The sequence below is a fragment of the Mytilus edulis genome, chromosome 7, assembly GCF_963676685.1.
Source record: "Mytilus edulis chromosome 7, xbMytEdul2.2, whole genome shotgun sequence".
NCBI classification, from domain to species: domain Eukaryota; kingdom Metazoa; phylum Mollusca; class Bivalvia; order Mytilida; family Mytilidae; genus Mytilus; species Mytilus edulis.
Window position 1 is genome coordinate 20,396,294 of NC_092350.1, and position 12,752 is coordinate 20,409,045.

Sequence of the window (12,752 nt, forward strand, 5' to 3'; positions counted from 1 at the left end):
ATGATAAATTCGTTTTAATTAAACAATTCAGATCTAAAGGATTTATCATTATTATAATGAAGTGAAATAATTAAACCATATCGTATTATTTTCAAAAGATTATTTATTTTCATATTTTTTTTTATCTATGCCGGGAAAGAATTGAAAACTGTATTTATAATTTTTAAATTTATTTTATAAAAAATCCGTGTAGGTCTCATGAAATGGAACCCACGCATTCCTACTTAAGATTTATAAAGGAGTAGGTTCAGTAAGACCCCTTTTCGGTCCCAAAATATAGCAGTTTTACTAAATTGTATAGTACTAGAACCGAACACCTGTTTTGGGATATATATACATATAGTTAATTTACCGTAAATAACTGCGAGAAAATGAATAATACACAAGTTGATAATTGTCTCTTCTCTGCTCATTAATTTGCATGCAATGCATGCAATATTTTCTCTGATTTACTTGTGAGATCACCGACACTAATAATAATTACCTAAAAAAAATAGGTGCTCCGTACTGGGAAGATCATATCGGATCCTATCAATTTATTGGTTCCATTCCCCCAATTAAATGAGTCTACACGTCTCCTTAGAAAAAATGCCTTGCAATGCGTCTGAACTACTAAGTACTTCCATATAATTTCGAAAACAGATAATAATCTATTTCACTGGATGAGATTGGGCTGACGGATTTTTAAATGGAAATGTATTTAGCACAAGTTTTACAAGGCAAGATTATTCACCCTGTTCGCCCTACAAATCAAATGGTTGCCTCCTTACACCTACACGAGCTAAAACATATATATATACATATGAACATTTGATATCATTTATTTTGTGTGACAACTCTTCACCAATGACCTGAGTGAAAGGTTGACATGGGCAGATCCAGAAATTTCCATTTTTTTAATTTTTTGTTGTTTTTTTTTGGGGGGGGGGGGATGCTTGCTCCAGTCATGCTTCAGTGATTCCCTATATAATCAACAAAATATTTCACACCAAAAAGGGGGGGGGCGGGGCTTTCTCCTTAATAAGAAATCTCTGTTTTCAGGCATACAGGGCCGTAACTACCTATGAGGCAGGGGGGGGGGGGGGGGGGGGGGGGGGGGCAACTGCCTCCCCTGAATTTTCTACACCAAATTTTTTTTTAAGTAAAAAAAAATGAAATATTCACAATATGTACATGAAGAACTTGAATTTGTATTATAAACAACACATGTTTACAGTTTTAACAGTAGTTATCATGATACGTGATATATCTGTCACTTTCCGGATTTTTGATCGAAAGTGAACCATTTCAGTATTTGTTTTAGTTTTTTTTTCGTGTGGCCATCCATCTGTTATTCAGTATCCTATGTTGTACGAGACCGCATATATGAAACTTTGCTTTCGACAATTTTAAATTAAACTTAACTTAATATCACATTTATTTAGGAGCTCAATTAAGCAGAGGAAGTTCCCTTTGTATTGTGAATCTTTTATGATATCGGAAATTCGTTACTGGTTGAATCAGTTGTTGGATATTTTTTTTAAAGTGTCTAGTCAGACAGTACGTCTTGCGATCGTACAAGAACATTATGGTCAATGCCTTAGTAGTCAAACACTCCCATTCGTTGTAGTTCTATACATGTCTGTTCAGCTTTCAACAATATTGAAATTCAAGGTCCTCGATGAAAAAAATATTTGCTTTCTAGTATTATCTTGCTTTATATATTTTTTTTTTTAACTTACCACTTTGATTTCTAACAAAAATATCTTTGAATATGATAATTGTTTGCAAAACAAATAGCTTCCAGGTCCATGCATTACTGATGAGTCTTAAAGTAACGTGTTATTTTAGCCATTTTACTGAGGGAAAAAAATCGGCGGTCACAATGTATTTAATGTTAATAATTATAGTTCAAAGTACGGCCTTCAAGACGGAGCCGTGAGTTGACTCACCCCGAACAGCAATCTCAGTTTGTTTTTGCATAAATAATGCTTCCAGGTTTAAGCCGACAATACTGATGAGTCTTAAAGTAAGGAAATTGAAGGGAAACGGGTCATTTTTAGCCATTTTACTGAGGAAGAAATCGACGGGGGCTGTGCCCCTAACCCTCCTTTCTTGGGGCCTCAATTGGCGACCCAAAATCCCTGCGTCCCATGAAATCGAACCCTAGTTACGGCCCTGGCATAGGCTCATATAAATTTGCCTTTTGAAGAACTGAAATAAATATGAAACGGCTAATGAGTTTTCAGATGCTTTACATTAAAATACATCATGAACATACATGTGACATACACAATTATATATATAAATGTAGAATCAAATCTTGATAAATGTATGTAGTTGAAATTGTTAGCTTTAAACATTAAAAAAATGAACTCCCAAAGTTTAAACACAATTAAGAATGACCATGTACATGATGTACATGTAGTCTGTAATGTATGCCATTGCCATGAAGCTAGATCATTGTAGGTAAACTGTCATCTATTCCCTTAAATCTTTGTCCCCAGTCACCCCAAGTTTGATTTAAACTAGGGAGCTTCCATTTGATTTTTATGGGGGGCTAGGATGAAATTTGAAAAAATAGGCAGAACAGGAGTTTTGAGAAGAAAAAAAAGGCAGGATGAGACACTAGCAAAAAAAAAAGTCAGGACGACAATTTTGGTAAAAAAAGTCAGGATAAACTAAAAAAAGAAAGGCAGGAACGAACAGAGTGAAAAATAAAAAGGCAGGACAGAGATTACAGCTAAAAAAAAAATGCAGGATAAAATTTTTCATCCTAGCCCCCCCCCCCATAAAAATCAAATGGTAGCTCCCTTAGTCAAGTATATATCTACTCTATTAGGTCTCTAGTTTGGATAGTGTATAACTTGCAAATTAAAATCATACTCCTTCCAAATTTCTTTCTTTAAAATATTATGGATGAAATAGCAAGTAAAGAATGAAATTAAATTGGATGAAATGTGTCAATTATTTTGGTAAAGTAGTATGTCTGAAGTTGTCAAACTTAATGATAGACCCTTCAGGGGCGGATCCAGTCATTTTAAAAAGGGGTTTCCTAACCCAGGACAAAAAGGGGGGGGGGGGGTAATTACATGTCCCCATTCAAATGCATTGATAGTCCAAAAAAGGGGGGTCTTTGACACATTCCCAATTCCCATTCTCAATTTTATCATGTAGTCGTCGTAGTCCGAAGACACTTAGTTTTCGCATAATTACTTTTAGTTTAAGTTAACAGAAATCTATGAAACTCAAACACAGGGTTTGTGACCAGAGTTTTTGTCCAGAGTTTAGAAATTACATGAATTAGGGGCCAAAAGGGGCCAATATTAAACTTTGTTTGATTTTATAGAAAATTGAATTATTGGGGTTCTTTGATATATATATATATATTCCAAATCTAACTGTGTATTTAGATTCCTAGTTTTTTGGTCCTGTTTAAATTGGTCTATCTTAAGGTTCAAAGGGTCCAAAATTAAACTTATTTTGATTTTAATAATATTTAAATTCTTGGTGTTTTTTAATCATGTTAATATGCTGAATCTGAATATTTACTTAGATTTTTAGTATGGGCCCAAATTTCAAGTTGGTCCAAATTGGGGTCCAATATTTTACTTTGTTTGATTTCAAAAAAATTGAATATATATATATGGGGTTCTTTGATATGCTGAATCTAACCATTCATTTAGATTTTTGATATTTTGGCCCGTTAACAAATTGGTCCACATTGAGATCTAAAGGGTCCAAAATTGAACTTTATTTGATTTCATCAAATAATGAATTATTTGGGTTCTTTGATCATGTTGATATGCTGCATCTAACCATGTATTAAGATTTTGAATATTGGACCATTTTAGAGGTTAATTGTCAATTTAAAATTTTTAAGTACTTGGACCACATTCATTCAATGTCAGAAACCTATGCTGCATCAACTATTGAATCACAATCCAAATTTACAATTCAGAGTTGTATCCATAAAATTGAGAATGGAAATGGGGAATTTGTCAAAGAGACAACAACCCGACCAAATAAAAAAACAACAGCAGAAGGTCACCAACAGGTCTTCAATGTAGCGAGAAATTCCCGCACCCGGAAGCGTCCTTCAGCTGGCCCCTAAACAAATATATACTAGTTCAGTGATAATGAACGCCATACTAATTTCCAAAGTGTACACAAGAAACTAAAATTAAAATAAAACAAGACTTACAAAGGCCAGAGGCTCCTGACTTGGGACAGGCGCAAAATGCGGCGGGGTTAAACATGTTTGTGAGATCTCAACCTCCCCCTATACCTCTAACCAATGTAGAAAAGTTTGAATTGAATGTTGTGTCCATACTTGCTCCAACTGTTCAGGGTTTAAAGTGTACGTTTGTATCAAGCTGAGCCATGCATAGCATTCTTATTGGTTATTTATATATTAATTTGAAATTTTGATGAGTTAGACACATACAGATTATACTGTAAACAATATTTCAGAGTTTAACGTAGTCAAGCAAAACAAATCATAGAAGAATAGTTGAATCATGTTTTTGTTGTCCAATGAAAAATTAGTACGAACACTAAGAAAAAGTATGGGAATGTTTGTTTTTTAAACTATTAACCAGGGTGAAAGTCTTTGAAAGTCATGACTGACCAAAAGTTTGTGAAATGAAATAGCACAAATATTCCATTCTTATTAAATATTATTGTATATAAAGAAAATACTAATGTTTAATAATAGTTTTTACCCTTTTTATGTTTTATAGGACAAGAAATATAGAAAAATAATGAAAAATATAAACAGTTTCAATAGAAATGAGCGACAAAACAAGATAAACAGAATACAACAAGGCCTAAATGGTAAGACCACTTCTATATACTGTAAATTCAGAAATTATTGCTTGCATTTATTATTTTTCAGGGAATGGACAACTTATTGTGATTACAAAAAAAATCTGCATCAATTATATATACATGATATACATGATATATATATATATGTTTCTGTTATCAAAATATGATTTCTTATTTTTGCGATACTCACCCAGTCACATTAATCGCATTACTAAAAACCTCTGGATAATTTCTGAATTACAGTAATAAACATGATAAAAGTAATTGCCTTTGAATGATGACTCTTATAAAAATAAGAAGATGTGGTATGGTAAATGAGTGACTTATCCACCAGAGTTCAAAGAAGTGGATGCCAGAAATTACCGGTAAAGGCCAATGATGGGCTGGCCTTCAATAATGAGACAACACTTCCTTTATAGGTCAGCCAATAAAGATCCCAACATGAAAAGATTTAAACAATCCAATTTAGTTCAACATGTTCAAAAACAATAACAATTAATAAAGAAATATCATGTCTGTGAGCACTCAACCTCTTAGCTGACCATAATATAGGACAGTGGTTTAAATAACACAGCATATGAACATTCTATAACAACTTTTGCAAGTGGCTAAACTTTAAATATCACTGCAAGGCACTAAACAACGAATATTTAATCTTGGACACAAAGCACTGAAATAAGAGAACTCATATAAAGCATGACAAGTAAGAATATCAAATGAAAGTTTCTCAAATGTTAAAGTCATATGAAAAGAGTGAGTGATGAAAAATAAAGTTTGTACAACTTTTGAACCAATGCATGTATACATCATAAACTTAGTCCTCTGTGCACGATTTTATCATTATTTTCACAAGTATATCATATAAATCGTCAATATTTTTTTCTCTCTGTTTGTTATGATTTAACAAATAATGCTGCTCATTAAATGCCGTGTTTTGAAGCTGAGTTTTACCGATTGCCACCTTATAGTAAACAAATCACAAAAAGCATGGGTATTGAGCACGTGTTTAACATGTATAATCAGCTATTTGTTTATTTCAATGACAGATCCTTGCATATTGTGGTCACCGGATTTTTACGAGGAGGGTTACACTCGGGTCACTATGTATATGGAAAATATGTATCGGCGAATTGCTTCCTGGAAGCAAGCAATTAAAAATAAGTAAACTTCTTCTAAATGTGGACAAATTAAAGAATTTTCCTCAGAAAAAAGTATATGTACTTAAGTTGCATAATGAAAACTATCCATTTAGTAATATAAAAAACATAATTATTATACATATTCTTTTTTAATTTGAGGTTTCTTATGACTTTAATTAAAACATGATAAAATAAGCCTATTTATATTGCTGTTTTTTTTCTCCATTTATCATGTTTATAACTTCTTTTTTTTTATTTTGTGTATTTATAGGTCAGATATCTTGGTTTTTATGATCATCGTCAGGTCCTGCAACTATACTGAAGAGGAAACTTATTTGTTAATACTTTTCTACATAATGTGCTAATTGGATTAATTAATGTGAAATGAACTCAATTGTGTGTTTTTCTGGAAAAAGAAATAGAAAAAATTCTACAAAATTGCTATAAACAAAATGGAGTACTATCAAAGATGCACAAGGACACAATGGTGTAAAATGTAACAACCTACATATTCACTGATGGATTATGGAGAAATTAAGAAAACAAATAGTATCTTTGTCATGTTTGTTGTCGAAATAAACACATGCATTATCCATTCATGTACATAATATTATGAACATGGCTCTCCATCATATCAAATATACAGAGAAGATGTTTGAAGAACAAGTTGCCAAAATTTATTCAACCAATTGAAGGAAGATGTCTTGTGAATGGAATTATTTATGCACTGAACTGTTATGTAGGGGGTAGAATAATTATACACAGCAGCTGAAACAGAAGACAAGTTAATTTGACATGAAAAGTGTTTATTTTATATAATCTTTTGTATCAACATGATCAATAATTCAGTCTAGGAGAAAATATATTTATACTGTTTGTCAATGTTTGTACTGTTATGAAATTTTTATAGAGGAAAAACATTTCCTTAAGGGAAATTTGATGTTCAGAAATTTCCTTAGAGGAAATTTGAAGAACAATGATTTCCTTAGAGGAAATTTCCTCAAAGGAAAATTTGAAGCGGCAAATTTCCTCAAAAGAAAAAGAATTTCCTCAAAGGAAATAATTATGCAGCAAATTTCCTAAGGGAAATCTTTTTCCCTTGAGGAAAACTCTTTTTCCTCTGAGGAAATTGTTGAAAAAAGGGGCATTACTTTTTCAACAGTGGTGCTAGAGCCAAACATATTTAGGACAAATATCAGAGAACCAATACCAATCAAGTTATCAACTTCATTTTGACTTAACTCCAAAAATTAAGGTGACAACTTTTGCACTCAGCGGAATTGCAAACTTGTCCCGGATACTGTTAATATTCTTATACAAGACCGGTTTATTTTCTCTTGCTTATGACCTTAGATATATTATTAATGCTGTATGTTTATGCTTATGACCTTAGATATATTATTGCTGTATGTTAATGCTTATGAAATTAGATATATTATTGCTGCATGTTTATACTTTTGACCTTAGATACATTATTGCTGTATGTTGATTGTCACTTGCTTATGACCTTAGATATATTATTGCTGCATGTTTTTTTTAAAATGCTTATGACCTTAGATACATTATTGCTGTATGTTGATTGTCACTTGCTTATGACCTTAGATATATTATTGCTGCATGTTTATGCTTATGACCTTAGATATACTATTGCTGTATGTTGATTGTCTTTTGCTTATGACCTTAGACATGTTAGATATACTATTGCTGTATGTTGATTGTCTTTTGCTTATGACCTTAGATATACAATGTATAATATTGCTGCATGTTTATGCTTATGACCTTAGATATATTATTGCTGTATGTTTATTGTCACTTGCTTATGACCTTAGATATATTATTCATGTTATTTGTGCAGGTTTATTGACACTTGCTTAAGTTATTTTATTGCTGTTTGTTTAATTTTCTGTTTTTGTTTCACACATTTTACTTGATGGTGTTATCTCAGTGAAAGATGAAATATTAAAACACAAGTGCCTTATTTGTTATACCAATTGTAATGTTTTGTCTTTTTGAAAATGATATTCTCAAATGTACATAACTTAAATTAAGAAGTGTTGAAATTAAGTAAGGATATGGTATGTGATTGCCAATGAGACAACTAAAAACCAGAGATAAAGGTATTTTCAGCCAGTGACTGAACAGCCGTCAACAATGAGCAAGACCTATCAACATTTAAATGTCTGCATGAAAAAAACACAAAAACATTCAAATGGATAAACATAAGACACTGTGTGCAATGGTGGGAAAGCTATATATGCAAAACTATATACTGAAAATTCAGAAATTATTGCTAGCAATTGTAAGTGCGATTTTTCTCAATTTCATCATTTTTTTGTGTGCAAAATTTAGAATAATCCTGTTTAGTTCATAAAAAATTTCAATATGCAAGTGTATATTATTGTGATTATAACCCTGTCACTATTTTCACAATAATAAAAACAGCAATAATTTCTGAATTTATAGTACATGTAGTTAAATTTTTGACACATAGTGATTTACTTTCAATTAAGCATGCCTAGACAAAAATCGTAGAACACACAATTATATATTTCTACAATTAAGATTCAAAGAAATACTTGTACCCATAATAACTTAGTCCGTTTTGTGAAATTGCTTCACTCATGCAATTAGAGGATTTTTTTCTTTTTTCTTTTTAGTTATATCACTTCCCATGTGAACAATTATTGTTCCCATGGGAAAACATATTGTTCCCAAGAGAAAAATTATTGTTCCCAAGGGAAAAATTATTGTTCCCATGGGAAAAAATATTGTTCCCATGGGAAAAAATATTGTTCCCATGGGAAAAAATATTGTTCCCATGGGAAAAGTATTTTCCCATGGGAAGAAAAGGAGTTCCCTTGGGAAGAAAAGTTCCCTTGGGAAATTTAAAGTTTCCCTTGGGAAATTTAGAACTTCCCATGGGAACAAACAATTTACTTATGTTCCCATGGGAACTTTAAAGTTCCTATGGGAACTCTAAACTTCCCATGGGAAAAGTAATTTTTCCCATGGGAACTTTCAATGTTCCCATGGGAAATTCTAATATTCCCATGGGAATTATCAAATTTCCCATGGGAAATGTACTTTTAATCAGCTGCAGTGACAAGAGTGACAAGAGTGACAAGTTGGGACATATGGCATTTTTTTAATTTTTCAATAATCTATCACTGGGCAAATTTTTTTTTTGATATCTTGTAAACCGACAAAGTCAGATTTGCCGATACCGGAATGGCAAATTTGTCCCGCACAGTGTTCATAATCCAAAAGGTCCAAAAAGTATAGCCAAATCCGTGAAAGGAATCAGAGCTTTGCATGAGGGAGATACATTCCTTAATTTAAAATAATTTCTAATATTTTGTAACGGTAAATTTTAATCGTATTTTCATGCCAGTACCGAAGTACTGGCTACTGGGCTGGTGATACCCTCGGGGACTAATAGTCCACCAGCAGAGGCATCGACCCAGTGGTAGTAATAAAATTAACGGTACCAATTTTCTTGCACCAGATGCGCATTTCGACAATACATGTCTCTTCAGGGATGCTCGTGGCCAAAATATTTGAAATCCAAAGCTTATATAAAAGATGAAGAGCTATAATCCAAAAGGTCCAAAAAGTATAGCCAAATCCGTGAAAGGAATCAGAGCTTTGCATGAGGGAGATACATTCCTTAATTTAAAATAATTTCTAATATTTTGTAACGGTAAATTTTAATAACACAAAAAATCCGTATTTTCATGCCAGTACCGAAGTACTGGCTACTGGGCTGGTGATACCCTCGGGGACTAATAGTCCACCAGCAGAGGCATCGACCCAGTGGTAGTAATAAAATTAACGGTACCAATTTTCTTGCACCAGATGCGCATTTCGACAATACATGTCTCTTCAGTGATGCTCGTGGCCAAAATATTTGAAATCCAAAGCTTATATAAAAGATGAAGAGCTATAATCCAAAAGGTCCAAAAAGTATAGCCAAATCCGTGAAAGGAATCAGAGCTTTGCATGAGGGAGATACATTCCTTAATTTAAAATAATTTCTAATATTTTGTAACGGTAAATTTTAATAACACAAAAAATCCGTATTTTCATGCCAGTACCGAAGTACTGGCTACTGGGCTGGTGATACCCTCGGGGACTAATAGTCCACCAGCAGAGGCATCGACCCAGTGGTAGTAATAAAATTAACGGTACCAATTTTCTTGCACCAGATGCGCATTTCGACAATACATGTCTCTTCAGTGATGCTCGTGGCCAAAATATTTGAAATCCAAAGCTTATATAAAAGATGAAGAGCTATAATCCAAAAGGTCCAAAAAGTATAGCCAAATCCGTGAAAGGAATCAGAGCTTTGCATGAGGGAGATACATTCCTTAATTTAAAATAATTTCTAATATTTTGTAACGGTAAATTTTAATAACACAAAAAATCCGTATTTTCATGCCAGTACCGAAGTACTGGCTACTGGGCTGGTGATACCCTCGGGGACTAATAGTCCACCAGCAGAGGCATCGACCCAGTGGTAGTAATAAAATTAACGGTACCAATTTTCTTGCACCAGATGCGCATTTGTAATTGTGAATTAATGATGAAAACATGAACACTAATAAAATAAAGTGAACTCATATTTGTTGTGCTATTACCAATTGTACATTTCTTCCTGCCGACTATATTATTATGTAGCCGACTTCATACAGGAACTTCTTATGAAGAAAGATAAGAAGTCAGCAATATCCTTTAACTTTACTTTCCGCTATAAAGATGATGTTCTCTCACTAGATTATTTAAAATTTGGTGACTATGTTGAACGCATCTATCCCATTGAACTAGATATAAAGGATACAACAGATACAGCTAGGTCTGCTTCATATATTGACTTACATCTATAAAGTGAAAATGAGGGTCGGTTGAAAACAAAACTTTACGACAAAAGAGATTATTTCAGCTTCCAAATTGTGAACTTTCCATTTCTTCACAACTACTTTAGTACAAGTAATCTTGATGTACATGTCTAAAGATGCATATCAAATGTACATTTGTAAAGCTGTATATAAACTGAACAGCTTCACAGCTGTATATAAACTGTCTATCTGTTAGGCTGTATATATATCGTACATCTGTTTAGCTGTATATAAACTGTACATCTGTAAAACTGTATATAAACTGTACATTTTTAAAGCTGTATATCTGGGTTTGTATTTCCTATCATGGTTTACTCGATAGAGGGTTGGTGCTCACAAGGAAGCTATTAAACCAAGAGTTCCAAACGGTGAAGTTGAAATCATCCCTTCGTAAATTTTACTAACGCCATCACAAGCTGGTTGACCGTTACGGTAATGGAATAACTGTTTCACAGATGATATCGGATATGTTCCTTATGTCGTGACTACAATCCACTTCCATTTTCATCACGAATGTAACCTACCAAATTAGACTATTTAACGGCTTTGTAATATTATAACATGAGCACTACGACGGGTGCCACATGTGGAGCAAGATCTGCTTACCATTCCGGAGCATCTGATATCACCAACAGTTCTTGGTGGGATTCGTGTTGTTTAGTCTATAGTTTGCTATATTGTGTCTTTTGTACTTATATTTGTCGGTTTATCTTTTTATTTTTTAGCCATGGCGTTGTCATCTTATTTTCGATTTATGAGTTTGACTGTCCTGTCCCTCTGGTTTCTTTCGCCCCTCTTTTACAATAACATTAAGATACAAAATAAGACATCGACTCAAGATGCACCGCCTTTTTTGTTAGCTGAATGCAATTTCAACCTTACACCTTCATATCTCGATTGTGTAATATATTATTCCGTTTGTTATATGCTTTCACAGTTACGCTTCACCGAAATCATAGAGTGCAAAACTATTTTCCTTAAATATCGACAAACAGGATATCAAATGTATTAGTTGAATATTTGAAATAATTGTCACCTGGTTGGTGATAAAGATATTTCTAGTTTCATTATATTCGATTTTATGCATATTTAAGAAACTCGTTTTTTTATTTTTTCTATAAAATTGAGAATGAAAATGTGGAATGTGTCAAAGAGACTACAAACCGACCAAAGAGCAAAGAAAAAACAAAACAGCGGAGGCCACCAATTGACCTTCAATATAGCGAGAACATCCCGTACCTAGAGGTTTGTTTTATCTGGCTCCTAAATAAAAAATGTTGACATGTTATGAATTTCAACATTAACGAATGCACACTTGACAGATCCTACAATATAGTGAATATAGTTTTTGTTACCTATTCTGACATCGGACATCTTTTAATAAAGACATACACTCAAGAACCAACGCATTACTATGTTTTATCTCGGCCGTTTAATGTATCATTTCGTGTGTCATACCCGAATGCTTTTACAGTTATGAAAGTGTAAACAAAGTGCAAAAACAGATTTATATCAATACCAATAAACAGGATGTCAATTTTATCATTCGTATGTTTTAAATTATGGTCACCTGGTTTGGTGTTAAAGAAGTTTCTCGATTTTATGCATTCTTTCAAACTGAGTTACACTGTACGCATTGCTGATTTGTTTTTTTCTACATTAACTATAGGTATAGGGGGGGGGGGGTGTTGAGATCTCTCTTAACTTGTTTATCGTTTTGCGCCAGTCCGAAGTCAGTCGTGTATGGTTTGTTTTAATTTGAGTTCATTTATATGTTTGGGAGTTTGGTGTGAGGTCCATATGCATGTTCTTTGAACTAGTACATCTTTTGTTGACTGTTAAGCCTCCGGGTTCGGGATATGAAGACCCATCCGTGGACTTCTGTTGTTTTCTTCTCTTTGGTCGGTTT

At 33.1% G+C, this 12,752-nt stretch overlaps 1 long non-coding RNA gene across 1 annotated transcript; it reads left to right on the forward strand.

Annotated features, from left to right (window-relative positions):
• Nucleotides 1-560: 560 nt before the first annotated feature.
• Nucleotides 561-7,945, forward strand: LOC139480989 (uncharacterized). Its single transcript, XR_011654545.1, has 3 exons — nucleotides 561-696; nucleotides 4,722-4,815; nucleotides 6,220-7,945. It is a non-coding gene; the product is annotated as an uncharacterized lncRNA (long non-coding RNA).
• The last annotated feature ends 4,807 nt before the right edge of the window (nucleotides 7,946-12,752 follow it).